The sequence below is a fragment of the Schistocerca nitens genome, chromosome 2, assembly GCF_023898315.1.
Source record: "Schistocerca nitens isolate TAMUIC-IGC-003100 chromosome 2, iqSchNite1.1, whole genome shotgun sequence".
NCBI classification, from domain to species: Eukaryota; Metazoa; Arthropoda; class Insecta; order Orthoptera; family Acrididae; genus Schistocerca; species Schistocerca nitens.
Window position 1 is genome coordinate 533,749,042 of NC_064615.1, and position 15,280 is coordinate 533,764,321.

Sequence of the window (15,280 nt, forward strand, 5' to 3'; positions counted from 1 at the left end):
CGAATTGTTCCATGAAGAAGTTGGCCACCACTGGACTGAGAGGACTACCCATGGCGACGCCTTCCAGCTGTTCGTAGAAGTCGCCATTCCACGTGAAATAGCTCGTGGTGAGACATACATGGAAGAGCTTTCTGATGTCTAGCGGGAAAATGGAACCGATGTGCTCCAGAGCGTCACTGAGTGGCACTTTCGTAAATAACGAAACAACATCAAAGCTGACCAGGATGTCGTTTGGTGCAAGTTTCAGTTTCTTCAGCTTCTCAATGAAATGTCCTGAGTCCTTAATGTATGTGTCGGTCTTCCCCACGTGTGGTTGGAGCAGAGAGGCCAAGTGTTTTGCCAGCTTATATGTCGGTGATCCAAGAGCGCTAACGATCGGTCTCAGTGGAACGTTGTTCTTATGGATCTTGGGTAATCCATACAGCCGAGGTGGTAGGGCTTCTGTGTTGCGCAGGTTTCTCTGTATGTCCGCCGGCAGAGAAGACGCCTTGATCAATCGATTCGTATTCAATGTCGGGAATATACCGCATACCATGCACATGCGGAAAAGTTTATGTCGGGATGACTGGACGATCCATTAACACCAGGATCAGGGAGCATAAGCGACATTGCAGGTTGGGGCAGGTGGAGAAATCGGCCGTGGCAGAACACGCACTGAATGAGACCGACCACGTAATAAAATTCGCCGACACGGAAGTTCTGGCTGTAGAGAACCACTATCACACGCGCTTGTTCAGAGAAGCTGTAGAAATACAAAAACACGCGAACAGTTTGAACAAGAAAGAGGAAAGCCTTAAGGTCAACGGATCCTGGCTTCCCGTACTGCAGCGAACGACCGTCGCAGGTAGCAAGAGGAGAACCGCACCGGAAATGACCGCGGAGAAGCCCTCGGACGTTGGCGCGCCAGGTACATATAGTCTGCGCCCGCGAGCTCGGCTCCAGTTCACCACCGGCAATGGAGGGTGAAGCTTTGACAATGCCAGCCACTCGTGCTGGCGAAACGTCAGAAAAATCATTAGATGAACGTCGGCCGAAGAACCCGAGACAGAAGCCAATAGGCAGTTTGTTATTACGGACTGTTGTTATTCCTGTGTCATCCACATTATAGACTCTATTGGCTGTGAAGCTATACCTATTATAAAGTTCTAACAGCAAACCAAAGAACTGCTTCACCACTGCACAGTTAAAGCCCATTGCTCTGGCAAGAGATGTTGGCTCGGCAGAACGCAGGCTTATCTCCGGATTCCTCTTCAAAAACGTATAGAACCAGAATTTACCTTCCATCTTCTTAGTCTTGCTGAAGTTATGCGGCAAGTTATTCTGCCACTTCAGAAGCAAGAGTCCGCACCTCATCGTTGGTGTCAGTTCCCTCCGGCGCTTCTTCAGACATTAGTCGAGTCCATGCCACGTCGCGTTGCGTTATTACTGCCTGCTCACGGGGGCCGTAAACGATATTAGGCAGGTGTACCAGTTTCTTTGGCTCTTCAGTGTAGGATGGTCAGCGGCAGCCACTCAGCCCTTTTGTGCTTGTCTGGTCCACCTCGTCGCGGCTTCGACTCCATCGTCCGCGCTTTTCTTGTTGACATTGAAATAGCTGGACTTACTTTCTTTCTGCAAAACTTGTAATGAGAGTTCGTAACCTTGGAGTACTACGAGTTAAGTACATTTTCTATTCACTGTGATAACTAGTTTGGTAATCATTTCTGCTTCTGTCCAGCTTTCCTGCGAAGACAGTTGTCATACCACTCTGTAGCCCATATCTCATTACCGTTGTGTACGAAGTCGTACGCAACACAGAAGATATTCACCTGTAGCTTATCACCATCTTTCGGACTATGAGGGAGGCTGAGTCAGTGGCACGTGAGACGTGGAAGCATCATATCGACAGTTTGTGCAGACAGTCAGCTGTGGTGCAGTGACTCCAAGAATGCAGTGGTAACAAAATGGAGACAAGACAACTGTGTCGTAAGACTAGTAAGCATGGGAGCTTCTTTGAGGACTACACCACGCGAAGATGTTAAGAGTTTTGGACTGACTGTGATGAATAGACTGAGGAAATTTTTTTTTTAGGGGGGGGGGGGGAGAAGGAGACCAGACAGCGAGGTCATCGGTCTCATCGGATTAGGGAAGGACGGGGAAGGAAGTCGGCCGTGCCCTTTGAAAGGAACCACCCCGGCATTTGCCTGGAGCGATTTAGGGAAATCACGGAAAACCTAAATCAGGATGGCCGGACGCGGGATTGAACCGTCGTCCTTCCGAATGCGAGTCCAGTGTCTAACCACTGCGCCACCTCGCTCGGTATGACGAAAACTGCTGAAATCTATGAACAGATTACAAGTAGAGTGTCATCACGAACTGTCGAGAACAAATTACTTGATTCTAGGTTGGGATGCCGACTTATCATGCGTCGTTTAAAACCGACAGCATAGAACAGACAATACAGATTTGCTTGTTGTAGAGCAGAACATAACAGCAGTCTTCACAGCAAACGTGCTCCGCGAGCAGGCGGTGAGCAGAAGCCTGCGAGTAGCGAGTGTGGTACCCCTCCCACCGTCACAGGGAATAGGATGAGGAGCCGCAGATATGATCCATGGTCCGTCTGTGGACAAATAAACTAATAAATTCTATGACAAACTTACTTTTTCTACACTTTCTTCAACACTGATACCAGTGTCACATCCAGCTGTGTGCTTGTGATACCTACGCTTTCATAGAGCTCTAAAGAATAAGCAATAAACTCTGTACAAACATTTTGCAAGCTTCCTCTGAACGCCGTCTGCCATAACCATTATGGGACGCATGATTGTCGTGTTTGATAACGGCTCCACATGAAAACAGCTTATCTGAGGTGGACGTACACTGAAGTGACAAAAGTCATGTGATACATCCTAATATCGTGTCGGAACTCCTTTCGGCCGGCATAGTGCAGCAACTCGACGTGGCATCGACTCGACATGTCGTTGGAAGTCCCCTGGATAAATATTGAGCCATGCTGCCTCTATAGCCATCCATAATTGCGAAACTGCTGCCGGTGTAGGATTTTGTGCACAATCTGACCTCTCTATAATGTCCCGTATATGTTCGAAGGGATTCATGAAGGGCCATCTGGGCGGCCAGATCATTCGCTCGAATTCTCCAGAATGTTCTTCAAACCAGTTGCCAGCAGTTGTGATCCAGTGACAAGAAACTGTTGTTTGGGGACATGAAGTCATGAATAGCTGCATGGGGGGCCAAGTAGTCGAAAGTGAATGATCGGTTCAGTTGGACCAGACCACCCAGCCCATTCCACGTAAGCACAGCCCACCACCATTATGGAGCCACCACCAGTTTGCACAGTGCCTTGTTGACAGCATGGGTCCATGGCTTCGTGGGGTTTGCGCCACACTCGAACCCTGCTATCACCTCTTATCACCTAAAACTGGGACTCATCTGACCAGGCCACGGTTTTCCAATCGTCTATAGTCACAACCCAGGAGAGGAGCTGAAGGTTGTGTCGTCCTATTAGCAAAGTACTCGCGTCGGTCGCCTGCTGCCTCAGCCCATTAAAGCCAAATTTCGCCGCATTCACCTAACGGATACGTTCGTCGTACGTCCCAGATTGATTTCTGCGATTATTTCACGCAGTGTTGCTTGTGTGTCAGCACTTACAACTCTATGCAAACGCCGCTGCTGTCGGTCGTTAAGTGAAGGCTGTCATCCACTGTGTTGTCTGTGGTGAGAGGTAATTCATGAAATGTGGTATTTTCGGCACACTCTTGATACTATGGATCTCGGGCTATTGAATTCCGTAGCGGTTTCTGATATCGAATGTTCCAAGCGTCTAGTTCCAACTACAATTCCGCGTTAGAAGTCTGTTAATTCCCCTTGTGCCGTCCTAATCAGTTGTAAACCTTTACACATGAAGCACCTGAGTACCAATGACAGTTCTGCTAACGTTCTGCCCATTTATATCTTGTATACGCGGTACTACTGCCATCCGTATACGTGCATATGGCTATCCCACGACATTTGTCACTTCAGCGTAAAAATTCAGCTGTAACTACCAAGAATTTTTTTGTTCAGTCACCATCTCTGATACGGCGCAGAGACTTTGCTGAAAGCAGTGTAGAATTGTAGCTCATTGGAACGGCACAATCCATTGATATTTCTACCTTTTCATCTTCCTCTTCTGAAAGATTCTTCTTAAACTTTAGAAGTGTTGTATAGTCTCAGGTCGTTCGCATTTTTCATTTCTGTTTTCTTTGACGTAGTAAGGCATGTAAAGCTTTTCTAAACTGAACTTCGTGAAAGTATTGAGCGTCTTGCGAAACAGTAAACATTTTGCAAACCCATCTTTTTGTGTGAAGTGATAAGATTCCTCACTCTGTGGTCTGAAGCGCGAAGACATTGTCTGCGTTACACAATACCTACTTGCTACAACCGATGTTAGATGGCAGCCCATTCAAAACTGACCCTCGCCTACTTCACAGTCGGCGCTTCTCCGGTACTTTCGTGACAACATGATGTGCGCGCATTTCCCTCCCCACCACATGCTCTTGAGCGAGAGCGATAGCAAGATCGGGTACTCATGCTCAGAACCAGCCAGTTGTTAAGTCCTGATGTAGAGCGAGAGTCAACTAGGACACTGAACGTTATTGTTTGCTTTTCTGCAGTAATTCTCGCTATTGTTTGTGACGACCAGATCGGAGCTAACGTCCGTAGATGGCGCAGCGAAAAGTCACAAGAAGCAACAGCTCTCTAAGCCATTCCTCTCCAATTCATGGAATGCAGAGAACTCTTAAATATGATGATACCACTGATTTAGTACTTGTCGGAGGAAGGCTGAATGCTCGCTAGTATGTGGCAAGAATGGTAAACCCTACTGTTATATATTTTACGACCAGGCTACCAAATCACATATTCCAGGAGGATAAAGCAAGACCCCATTCTGCAGTTCACATCACAAACACCTTGGGAATGTACGTATCCTTGACTGATCTGCCTTGTTCCCTGATCTGTTACTTGCAGAGTATATCTGGGATGTGATGTGTGATGGACTGACATGTTATTTTCATACTAGCCTCTAAACAGTAATCATCGTGAACTGACACAGAAGTGTATCACACATGGAAATAAATTTCTCTAGATGACATTCTGAAGCTGTTTACGTCCATGCCACATGTTCAAATGTGTGTGAAATCTTATGGGACTTAACTGCTAAGGTCATCAGTCCCTAAGCTTACACACTACTTAACCTAAGTTATCCTAAGGACAAACACACACGCCCATGCCCGAGGGAGGACTCGAACCTCCGTCCATGCCACAATGAATACAATAGTATATATACTGAGGTGACAAACGTAATGGGATAGCCGTATGCACATATATAGATGTCGATTGTACCGCGTACACAGGGTGTAAAAGGGCAGTGCATTGGCAAAGCTGTCATTTGTAATCAGGTGATTCACGTGTAAATGTATCCGACGTGATTATGGCCGTACGACGGCAATTAACAAACCCTGTGAGCGCAATGGTAGTTGGAGGTAAACGAATGGGGCGTCCCATTTCGGAAATATTCAGGGCATTCAATATTCTGGGAGCCACAGTATCAAGGGTGTGCCAAGAATACCACACTTCAGGCATTACCCTCACAATGGACAACGCAGTGGACAACGGACTTCCCTTAACGACCGACAGCAGCGGCGTTTGCGTAGGGTTTCAATGCTAACACACAAACAACAGTGCGTGAAGTAAACGCAGAAATCAATATGGGACAGTGCAGTGAAATTTGGCGTTATGGCGATCGATGCGGGCCCCTTTGCTAATAGCAGCAACTTGCCTGCAGCGCCTCATCTGGGCTTGTGACTACATCGGTTGGACATTAGACGACTGGAAACCGTGACCTGGTCAGATGAATCCCGATTTCAGTTGGTAATAGGTGATGATAGGGTTCGGGTGTGTCACAGACTACATGAAACCGTGGACCCAAGCTATCAACAAGATACTGTGAAAGGTGGTGGTGGCTCAATAACGATGTGGGCTGTGCTTACGTGGAATGGACTGGCTCATCTGGTCCAACTGAACCGATCATTAACTGCAAATGATTACGTTCGGCTACTTGTAGGCGATTTGCATCCATTTATGACTTCATGTTCCAAAACACCAGTTTCATGTCACTGGGCCACAATTGCTCATGACTGGTTTGAAGAACATTCTGGACAATTGGAGGGAATGATCTGGCCACCTAGATTGCCCGTCATGAACCCCATCGAACATTTATGGGACGGGATCGATAGGTCAGTTCGTGCACAACGCCCTGCACTGACAACATTTTCACAATTAATGACGGGTATAGCGGCAGCATGGCTCAATATTTCGTCTGAGGCGTTCCAACGACTTGTTGAGTCCATGCCACATCGAGCTGCTACACTACACCGGGAGAAAGGAGGTCTGACACAATATCAAGACGTATCCCACGACATTTAACCTGGGTGTAAGTGCCCGTGAGCAACGGCCTTGCTGCAGTGGATACACCGGGTCCCGTGAGATCACCGTAGTTAAGCGCTGTCGGGCGTGGTCGGCACTTGGATGGGTGACTATCCAGGCCGCCATGCGCTGTTGCCATTTTCCAGGGTGCACTCAGCCTCGTGATGCCAATTGAGGAGCTAATCGACTGAATAGTAGCGGCTTCGGTCAAGAATACCGTCATAACCACCGGGAGAGCGGTGTGCTGACCACACGACCCTCCTATCCGCATCCTCCACTGAGGATGCCACGGCGGTCGGATGGTCCCGGTAGGCTACTCGTGACCTGAAGACGGAGTGAGTGTAAGTGCCCATGAGAGTCACATCTCATACTGAATTTGATAATGAACATCAGTTTCGACTGCAATGAAAGTTTGTTTATTTAATACTCGTTAGGTGATGAGAATCTTTACAAATTTTGATAAACATCGGACGCGTATTTCAAGGTGTAACATTCTCCATTTCTGTGAGTGTAATTGCTTCCTTTGTTCTTCACCTGCATCTTATCTGGAAGATAAAACAGCATTTAACTGAAGACTTCTAGAGATCAGTCTTATTTCCAGTCTGTTGCGTTCACAGTAAAGACAAATAACTTTTAGTTCAGTAGGATAAGCAGAAAAGAGCAGATCATAGAAAAATACAACTTCCAGCTCATGAGACCAACCCATTCTATTGCAGGAGAGGCCCATCACAACAACTGATTTTTTGAGTCGCAATTCAACTGCGATTGTATTCGTCGTATGGAAGATCTTGGAGGACATCCTAAAATTCAGGTACGTTGTTTCGATTGTATTTTGGCTGCCGGATTTGTAAATTATTTTCTGGTATATGAAAGATATAATGCTTTCCGACTAGCGCAAATGTCGCAATGTATCGTGCAATAAGTCAGACAGCAAAATTCATTCTGCACACAAATCTTGTAACCTCCCCACAGAAATTATTATTTAAATGAATTTTTCTAATATTGTAACCTCTGAACAAAATTGGCTCCCATTTATAGTCTGTCTGCATTCACATTTAATGTTCCCACAAAATTCTTTTCTCATTTAATGTTAAGTTCGAAACAGAAAAATTCCTAAACACCAAAATTATTCTGAATAAAAAAAGCAAAAATTCTTACCTCAATAAAAACTGCAAATATATCTGCTCTTAAGTAGAAATTTTTCGACACAGCTTCGTGCAATGCTGGCGTATACTTGTTTTTTTTTTTTTTTATTCTTGGAAGGAATGATCATGCATTGGAAATATTCTTTAAATTGAAATAAATGCTTTTCTTTAAAAGAGTTACTTTATATTATAAAAATTATTATTGGGGCATTTTTTGGAACAAATTAAATGACAATTAACATACATTATTAGATATGCGCAAGGCTGCTTCTTTACCTTCTACAACAATACTCATCCTCCAGAGTCCTGACCAGAGTCCCGAGCAGAGCACACAGCCGACACATGCCGACTCCCGCCGACTCACGCAGACTAGCGCAGACTACTGTCGACTCGCGCAGACAAGCGCAGACTAGCGACAAGCAACAACTAACGACATACTACTCTCTGGTCAGAGACTCTGTCATGCCTCGCCCATCGCCGGCAACGCATACGTCTTACATAACCCTCCACTGGGGGGTGGGGGGGGGGGCAAAAATTTGGCAGCGATGGTGAGTCAATTGGACTTGCCATGAGCAACAAATTTTTCTTAATTAACTAACTTTACAATCACAGAATATATACATATATATATAGGTGCAGAACATGAAATAAAGCCGGCCGAAGTGGCCGTGCGGTTAAAGGCGCTGCAGTTTGGAACCGCAAGACCGCTACGGTCGCAGGTTCGAATCCTGCCTCGGGCATGGATGTTTGTGATGTCCTTAGGTTAGTTAGGTTTAACTAGTTCTAAGTTCTAGGGGACTAATGACCTCAGCAGTTGAGTCCCATAGTGCTCAGTGCCATTGCCATGAAATAAAATATAGTGTACATGCACTGAGTACAGAACATATAAGGAAATCACAAAATGTATACGTAATGAGTACAAATCATATTAACAAATGGCATAAAGTGCACACGCACTCTAAAACTCTTTAGCATTTTTACAACAAATAAACATATCAAGGAGTTAAATAAAGTGCACACGCACTGTAGAAGTCTTTAGCATTTTTACATAACATATCATGGAGTGAAATAAAGTGCACACGCACTGTAGAAGTCTTTAGCATTCTTACATAACATATCATGGAGTGAAATAAAGTGCACACGCACTGTAGAAGTCTTTGGCATTTTTACATAACATATCATGGAGTGAAATAAAGTGCACACGCACTGTAGAAGTCTTTAGCATATTTAGGACAACTAATCTTATTAACAAATGAAATGAAGTGCACACACACTGTAAAATACTTTAGTATTTTACAAGAACTGATTACTCTAAAAAATGAAATAAAGTGCACACGCACTGTATAAGTCTTAAACATTTTTACAACAAATAAACATATCAAGGAGTGAAACAAAGCGCACACGGACTGTAATAGTCTTTAGCATATTTAGGACAACTGATCTTGTTAACAAATGAAATGAAGTGCACACGCACTGTATATGTCTTTATCATTTTACAAGAATTTAAACGCATTGTATAAGTGTTTACCATTTTATAAGAACTAGGAAAGGAATGGGAAGGATTGTGTCATGGTTGTAGCACTTTAGGTTGCACGCAGCTGCACTGAAAGTCCATATCTTTCTACAGAAGCACAACACCAAGTGAGACAATCTGAAGTTCTTTTCCTTGAAGTATTAATCAGTGTAGCCAAGACACTGAAATGTCGTAATAATATTCCATGCTATCATTTTGGTAGTACACTAGGTACACCAAACAGTGGGACCATAATAACATCTCCATCGCTCAAGTTGGTGGACAGCATGTCGTGTCAACACCACCTTCTTGTAAGGTACACCAACGTAGAATTAGTGCAAAAACCAAATATAGTGCTCCATGATCATGAGGATAGACAGGACAAACGGATATTGCAGTAATTTCTGGTAATTAGGTCAGAAGGTGAAGGACATTAAGTCACATACTAGTCTTCATTGAGAATTACACTAGTCTAACAACTGATTTGAGTAATTGGTGGCACTCATCGCCCAGTTACTGAACATTTCTGTACCATGTATGAAGTATTACAGAATAATGTTCAGAAATTATCTGTTTACAGAGAACATTGGCACTCATTGTCCAGTTACAAAACATATAGCAAGTATTGAATAGTACAAAACATTTTTCATCATTCAAGTGACATACGACATATTTAAAATAATTATTGGCACTCATTGGCCAGTTACCAAGTATTCTTATATTTTTATAAAACCTTATTCAGTATTATTCAGAAGTTATCATTCAAAATGAGAGTCAATTATTGGCACAGCATTTATAGAGTATAACAAAATATTATTTACAGAAGTTATGGCATAGTATTTATGCATTGTTACAAAGCATCATTCAGTATTACTCAGAACTGATCACTCCAGTGACATAGGACATATTGAAAATGTAACATACTATAACTATTATTCAAGATCTGTGACTAGAAACATTACTCAGAATTACTCAGAATTCATCATTCAAATGACATATTACTCAGAACTGATCATTCCAGTGACATAGGACATATTGAAAATGTAACATACTGTAACTATTATTCAACGTCTGTGACTAGAAACATTACTCAGAAGTCCCCCTTTTTTTGTGCTAGCAATGCATTGCGTTGAGATCGATAATTAATTACTGGGGCATAACAATATTTGCTTTTGAGTTATTGCTGCAAATGAAGATGTGTAACGTCATTCGTCATGAGTCACCTGTAGCAAGGTTATGAAACATGTAGAGTATATGTGATCACATTCATAAATGACATAGGTTTAATGAACAACTGCTTATAGCACATTAATTTCATGAATAATTTCTCCTGCAAAATATACAAAAATGAATTATTAAACTGGAGGAAGAAACGCATATTATGCTGAAAAGTAGTGAACTTCGAATTAACAGGTAGTGAAATGTGTATAAAATATATATGTTCTCTAGCTGTCCTTTCCAAAACCTTCAGTCATCATACCATGCGACATAAGACATACTGTCAAAACGAACTGCAACAAATACTTAAATAACTACATAGCATAAATACATAAACTTCAACATTATCCTCATCTGCAAAGAAAAAACTTCATTATCCATATTATCATAACTCCATTATTATCATCACCTGTAAAGAAAAACTTCATTATCCATAGTAGCATATTCTTCATCATTATTCATCACCATTCATTATCATCTGCAAAAAAGTCACTTCATTATTCATTATACAACTATTCCTTATTTCTAGCATATTTCATCACTAAAACTAGGATGTGTAGTTCTGTCTGACAGCCTGCATCAATCGCCTCGTATTCTGAAAGAAAAAATTAGTTAAGACTGCTATTCTACGATGTGTATAGTATATTCTTGTTAATGCTTGTTAATTATGATCCATTTACTCTTCGTCACGAGGTATTGCAACTTCTTTCGTTCATTCCGAAGGTGAAATTCCCATTTCTGTTTAATTTATTTCCTTTTACACGTTATTGATTTCTGAAAATGATGAACAAAGATTAATGTCTTGCATTTAAATCATATACCCACTCAATAAAAACTGGTTTATAGTAACATAATTGAGCATACAGCATAGCATGACAGAAAACATATGTCAAAAAAATAGACAGTGTGCAGGTGCAGGTGGTTCCCTTTGGTTTTTCTGGTTCTCAAAGTTTCGACGTGTACTACATTGGGGTGAGGAATGCTGCGAATCCGATATGGACCTGCGTATAGAAGCTCAAATTTACTGCATCTAATCTTTCCTCTGTTGGATAAATAGTGTGTACGTACTAATATCTTCTGTCCAATGTGAAAGTCACGGCGTGTACAAACCTGTTTTTGCTGTATTCTCCGGCGCTCTGCGGCACGTTTGATGTTGTTCAGCGCAATGTCAATTATTTGATGGTGTCGTAGTCGACGAGATGTAGGAAAGGTTACTAATTCTTTAATTTTGTTAGGTGGTTCAACATTTTTCAGTATAACAGACGGAGATAGCATAGTATATTCATTTGGTATGGAATTAATTACATCCTGGAATGAGAGTATGTATGTGTCCCAATCAATATGTTTTTTATGGCAGGATATTCTACACAGTTTACCAATTTCTTTCATTAATCGTTCACAAGGGTTCGAAGAAGCATGGTACCTGGATCGGAGAAATGTTTCTAGCTCGTAACATACGTGTCCATACAGCAGATCGAAACTGTGATCCATTGTCGGAAATTACTTTCAACACATGCCCTACATGAAATTGAAAATATTTTACAAATGCTTTCGAAACAGTTTTAGCGGTAGCTTTGCGTAACGGAGTGAAGGTAACAAATTTTGAAGTGAGTTCAACAGCGACAAAGATGTAGCAAAAACCTCTATTAGTTCTGGGAATCGGACCAAAAATGTCTACAGCGGCCATATGTCTCAATTTAACAGGTACAATGGGATGTAATGGAGGAACATACGAAGTCGTGTCTGATTTAGCTTTCTGGCAGATTTTACATGACGCTAAAACTCGTCGTATACGTTTCTCCATGTTGGTAAAATAACAGTTCTGTCTCAGTATAAGAAAACATTTTCTGGCTCCGTAATGTGCGTAACTTAAGTGAGTATACCAGATTAATTTGTTAACAAGTTCGTCAGGAATGCATAATAACCAATTGTTGCTGTCAGGATGAGAGCGGCGAAACAGAATGTCATTGCGTACAGTGTAATGGTTTCTAATGGTAACATTATTCCTATCTTGCCAAAGGTATTTAATTTCTTTCCACACGTTGTCTTTACTCTGCTCTTGTGCTATGTCTTGTGATGACGACGAAATGAAATTTTCAAATGCAACTTGTTGAATGTACATGACGCTGGAATTTGCTTTGCAGAAGTTGGTTGCGATGTCTTGCTGATTGTTGTTAAGAGAACGGGATAGTGCGTCTGCTACAATATTTTGTGTGCCGGGAATGTGAACAATTGTAAAATTAAATTCCTGTAAATAAAGTTTCCATCTACTTAATCTGTCGTGTGTAAATTTAGCCGAAAGTAAAAACTGTATCGCTCTATGATCTGTGTAAACGGTGGTATGTCTTCCATAAAGAAAATGCCGAAATCTCGTAAATGCCCAAACAACACATAATGTTTCAAGTTCTGTAACAGAATAATTACGTTCAGCAGGTGACAGAACGCGACTTGCAAAGGCGATGTTTTTAATTACTGTAGTGCCATCTTCTTCAATTTCCTGAAAAATGTGTATGCCTAAAGCGGTGTTAAAACTGTCGGTGGCAATGGAAAAATTTCTAGTAAGATCTGGGTGTGATAAAAATGGTGCATTCAACAAAGCATGTTTCAAATAACATTTTCGTAAACAAGATTCTGTGTATCTGAAGTATTGCTTGCGTTGCTGGAAGATGCAACCTGTACTGTATCTAGTCAAATTCTATCTGATGTGCTATTATTTTCGGGAGGATGCTGTGGCATTTCAACTATTTGCACTGTTCTGTTATTTCTTCCTGACGTATTACGTTCGGGATGATACCTACTGTCTGGTTCATTCATGATAATATGTTGTTGCTGATGTTCTTGCTGCTGATAAGACCGACTGTTATTAAATGTACGCTGAAGATTGTGCTCATTACTTTTACGTCTCTCATGATAGTCATTTCTATAAGGCGTATTGCGACAGGAATTGAAATAGTGTGTTTTCTGTACGTACTGATTCCCTTGTTGCTGTGCGTTACTATTTGTTGGAGCTGATGCTATACATGCACGCGGCGAAACATTAAAGCTTGGTTGACCTTGTACATTACATTGTTGGTTAGGTATGCTAACCGGTTGGTTTTGTTGCTGTTGCGGAGAAAAACCTCTATTGTTGCCAAAATGCGTCTGCGATAGCTGAAAATTTTGTACATACTGATGATTACAATTTTATCTCTTATTAAAATTACGGCGATAGTTGTCATTTCGGGAGTGTCTAAAGAGAACTGTCACTTTCGGTAAAATTTGTCATATCGGGTTTTCTTTACTCTTTCTTAATTCTATATAGATCGATAGTTGAAGAGCTGTTTTGATAGATATAAAGGATAGTAGAAGAGAAGGCAGCAGTGCAGAAAACTAAAGATGAAACAGCACTACTACGGCTCGGGGCCCTGTGCACGCTACGGCACATATTCATTAAAGCGTAATGAATCCCCTGAGGTCTATTACGCGCTACAAATAAATTTTAGCTTTTGCGTTACAGGCAATGCCGGTGAAAATTCAAAAGCAAATTGTTGTATCCAAGCCACTGCTAGTTTCTGCATTACAGGTAATGGCGGTGAAAGTACAAAAATAAATCGACGTATCCAGTTCAAAGCGTGTACCTGTGCTCTGTCATTTTCAAATACCTTAGATTTTCTTACGGATAAAAATTGCTTATAATCAACGTTATCGTCTCTGAATGTGTGAACAGGTTCAGGATTACATGAGAATCTGTTTGTCTGTGTCACTTCGGATTCTAAGTCGCGTGGTCTTTGTAAATTACCTAAGTTACACTGCCTGTGTGAGTGTGACAAATGTTCGGAATGTTGTGTATACTGTGACGTGTTAGTGACTGAAACATTTTTCATTTCTGTCACTTTAATACGTTCGTCAATTTGGCTGTTCTGTTGCTCAAATTTCTTATCGACTTCCGTATCCAGAGTGCGTGAAAGTTCTGGTGACTTTAAATTAAACTCGTCGCGTATCTGTGTTGCGTTTTCTGAACATTGTTCAGTGACTGCGTTAATTTCATCTCTATGTGATTCTGTTGTGCCTGCATGTCTATTCCTTAATTCTTGAGCAACAGATCTAATTTCTTCACTATTTTTCCTAGCACAAGCCTTAATTTCCTCACGTAATTGTTCCTTAGTGTCATGACATTGCGCGGCAACGGCTGTAATCTGTTCACTAAGTTGTTTGTTGTGTTCATTAAGTTGTTTGAAATTTTCACAAAGTTGTTTGTTCTGTTCATTAAGTTGTTTGAAATTTTCATTAAGGTTGTCTTGTTTTTCATTAAGTTGTTTGTGATTGCTGTCTTGCTTATCATTCGACTGTTTAAGACTTTCATTAAGTTGTTTGAAATTGTTGTCTTGCCTTTCATTGTTTTCATTAATTTGTCGTTTGAGATTTTCTTTAAGTTGTAGCATTAATGCTATAACTCGATCCATGCCAAAATAAGCTACTGTATCCTCTGTGCTGTGTGATGGTGTATCAGCATCTGTCACGCTTTGTGTAACCATTTGGTTATTCTGTGATTCTTGAAAATGTTTGCTAATCGAATGTGCACTGTTGGTCACTAAATCGGAATCAAATAAATCTGTCGTACTTTGAGTACACTGTTCATTTTCGTTAGACAAATTTATCTGTTCACAATCCAAATTTTGCAAATCGGGTGTGTTAAACTGGGCAGCGTTCATTGTAACAGAACGTCCCGTGTCATCAATTGTCGTTAAATTAACAGAGGACACAATATCATCATTACACTGAGTGTCGCAAGTATTATCGGTCAAATTATTAGAGTCGGCTATTTCACTCATTGCACATCGCGATGTACTGTTAACAGTTTTTCGCGGCATTTTTCACAAAACAAAATTAAGCACAAATGAAACAAGGACTATGCAAAAATGCAACAAACACAATTACAACAAAGACCAACAAATTGCCG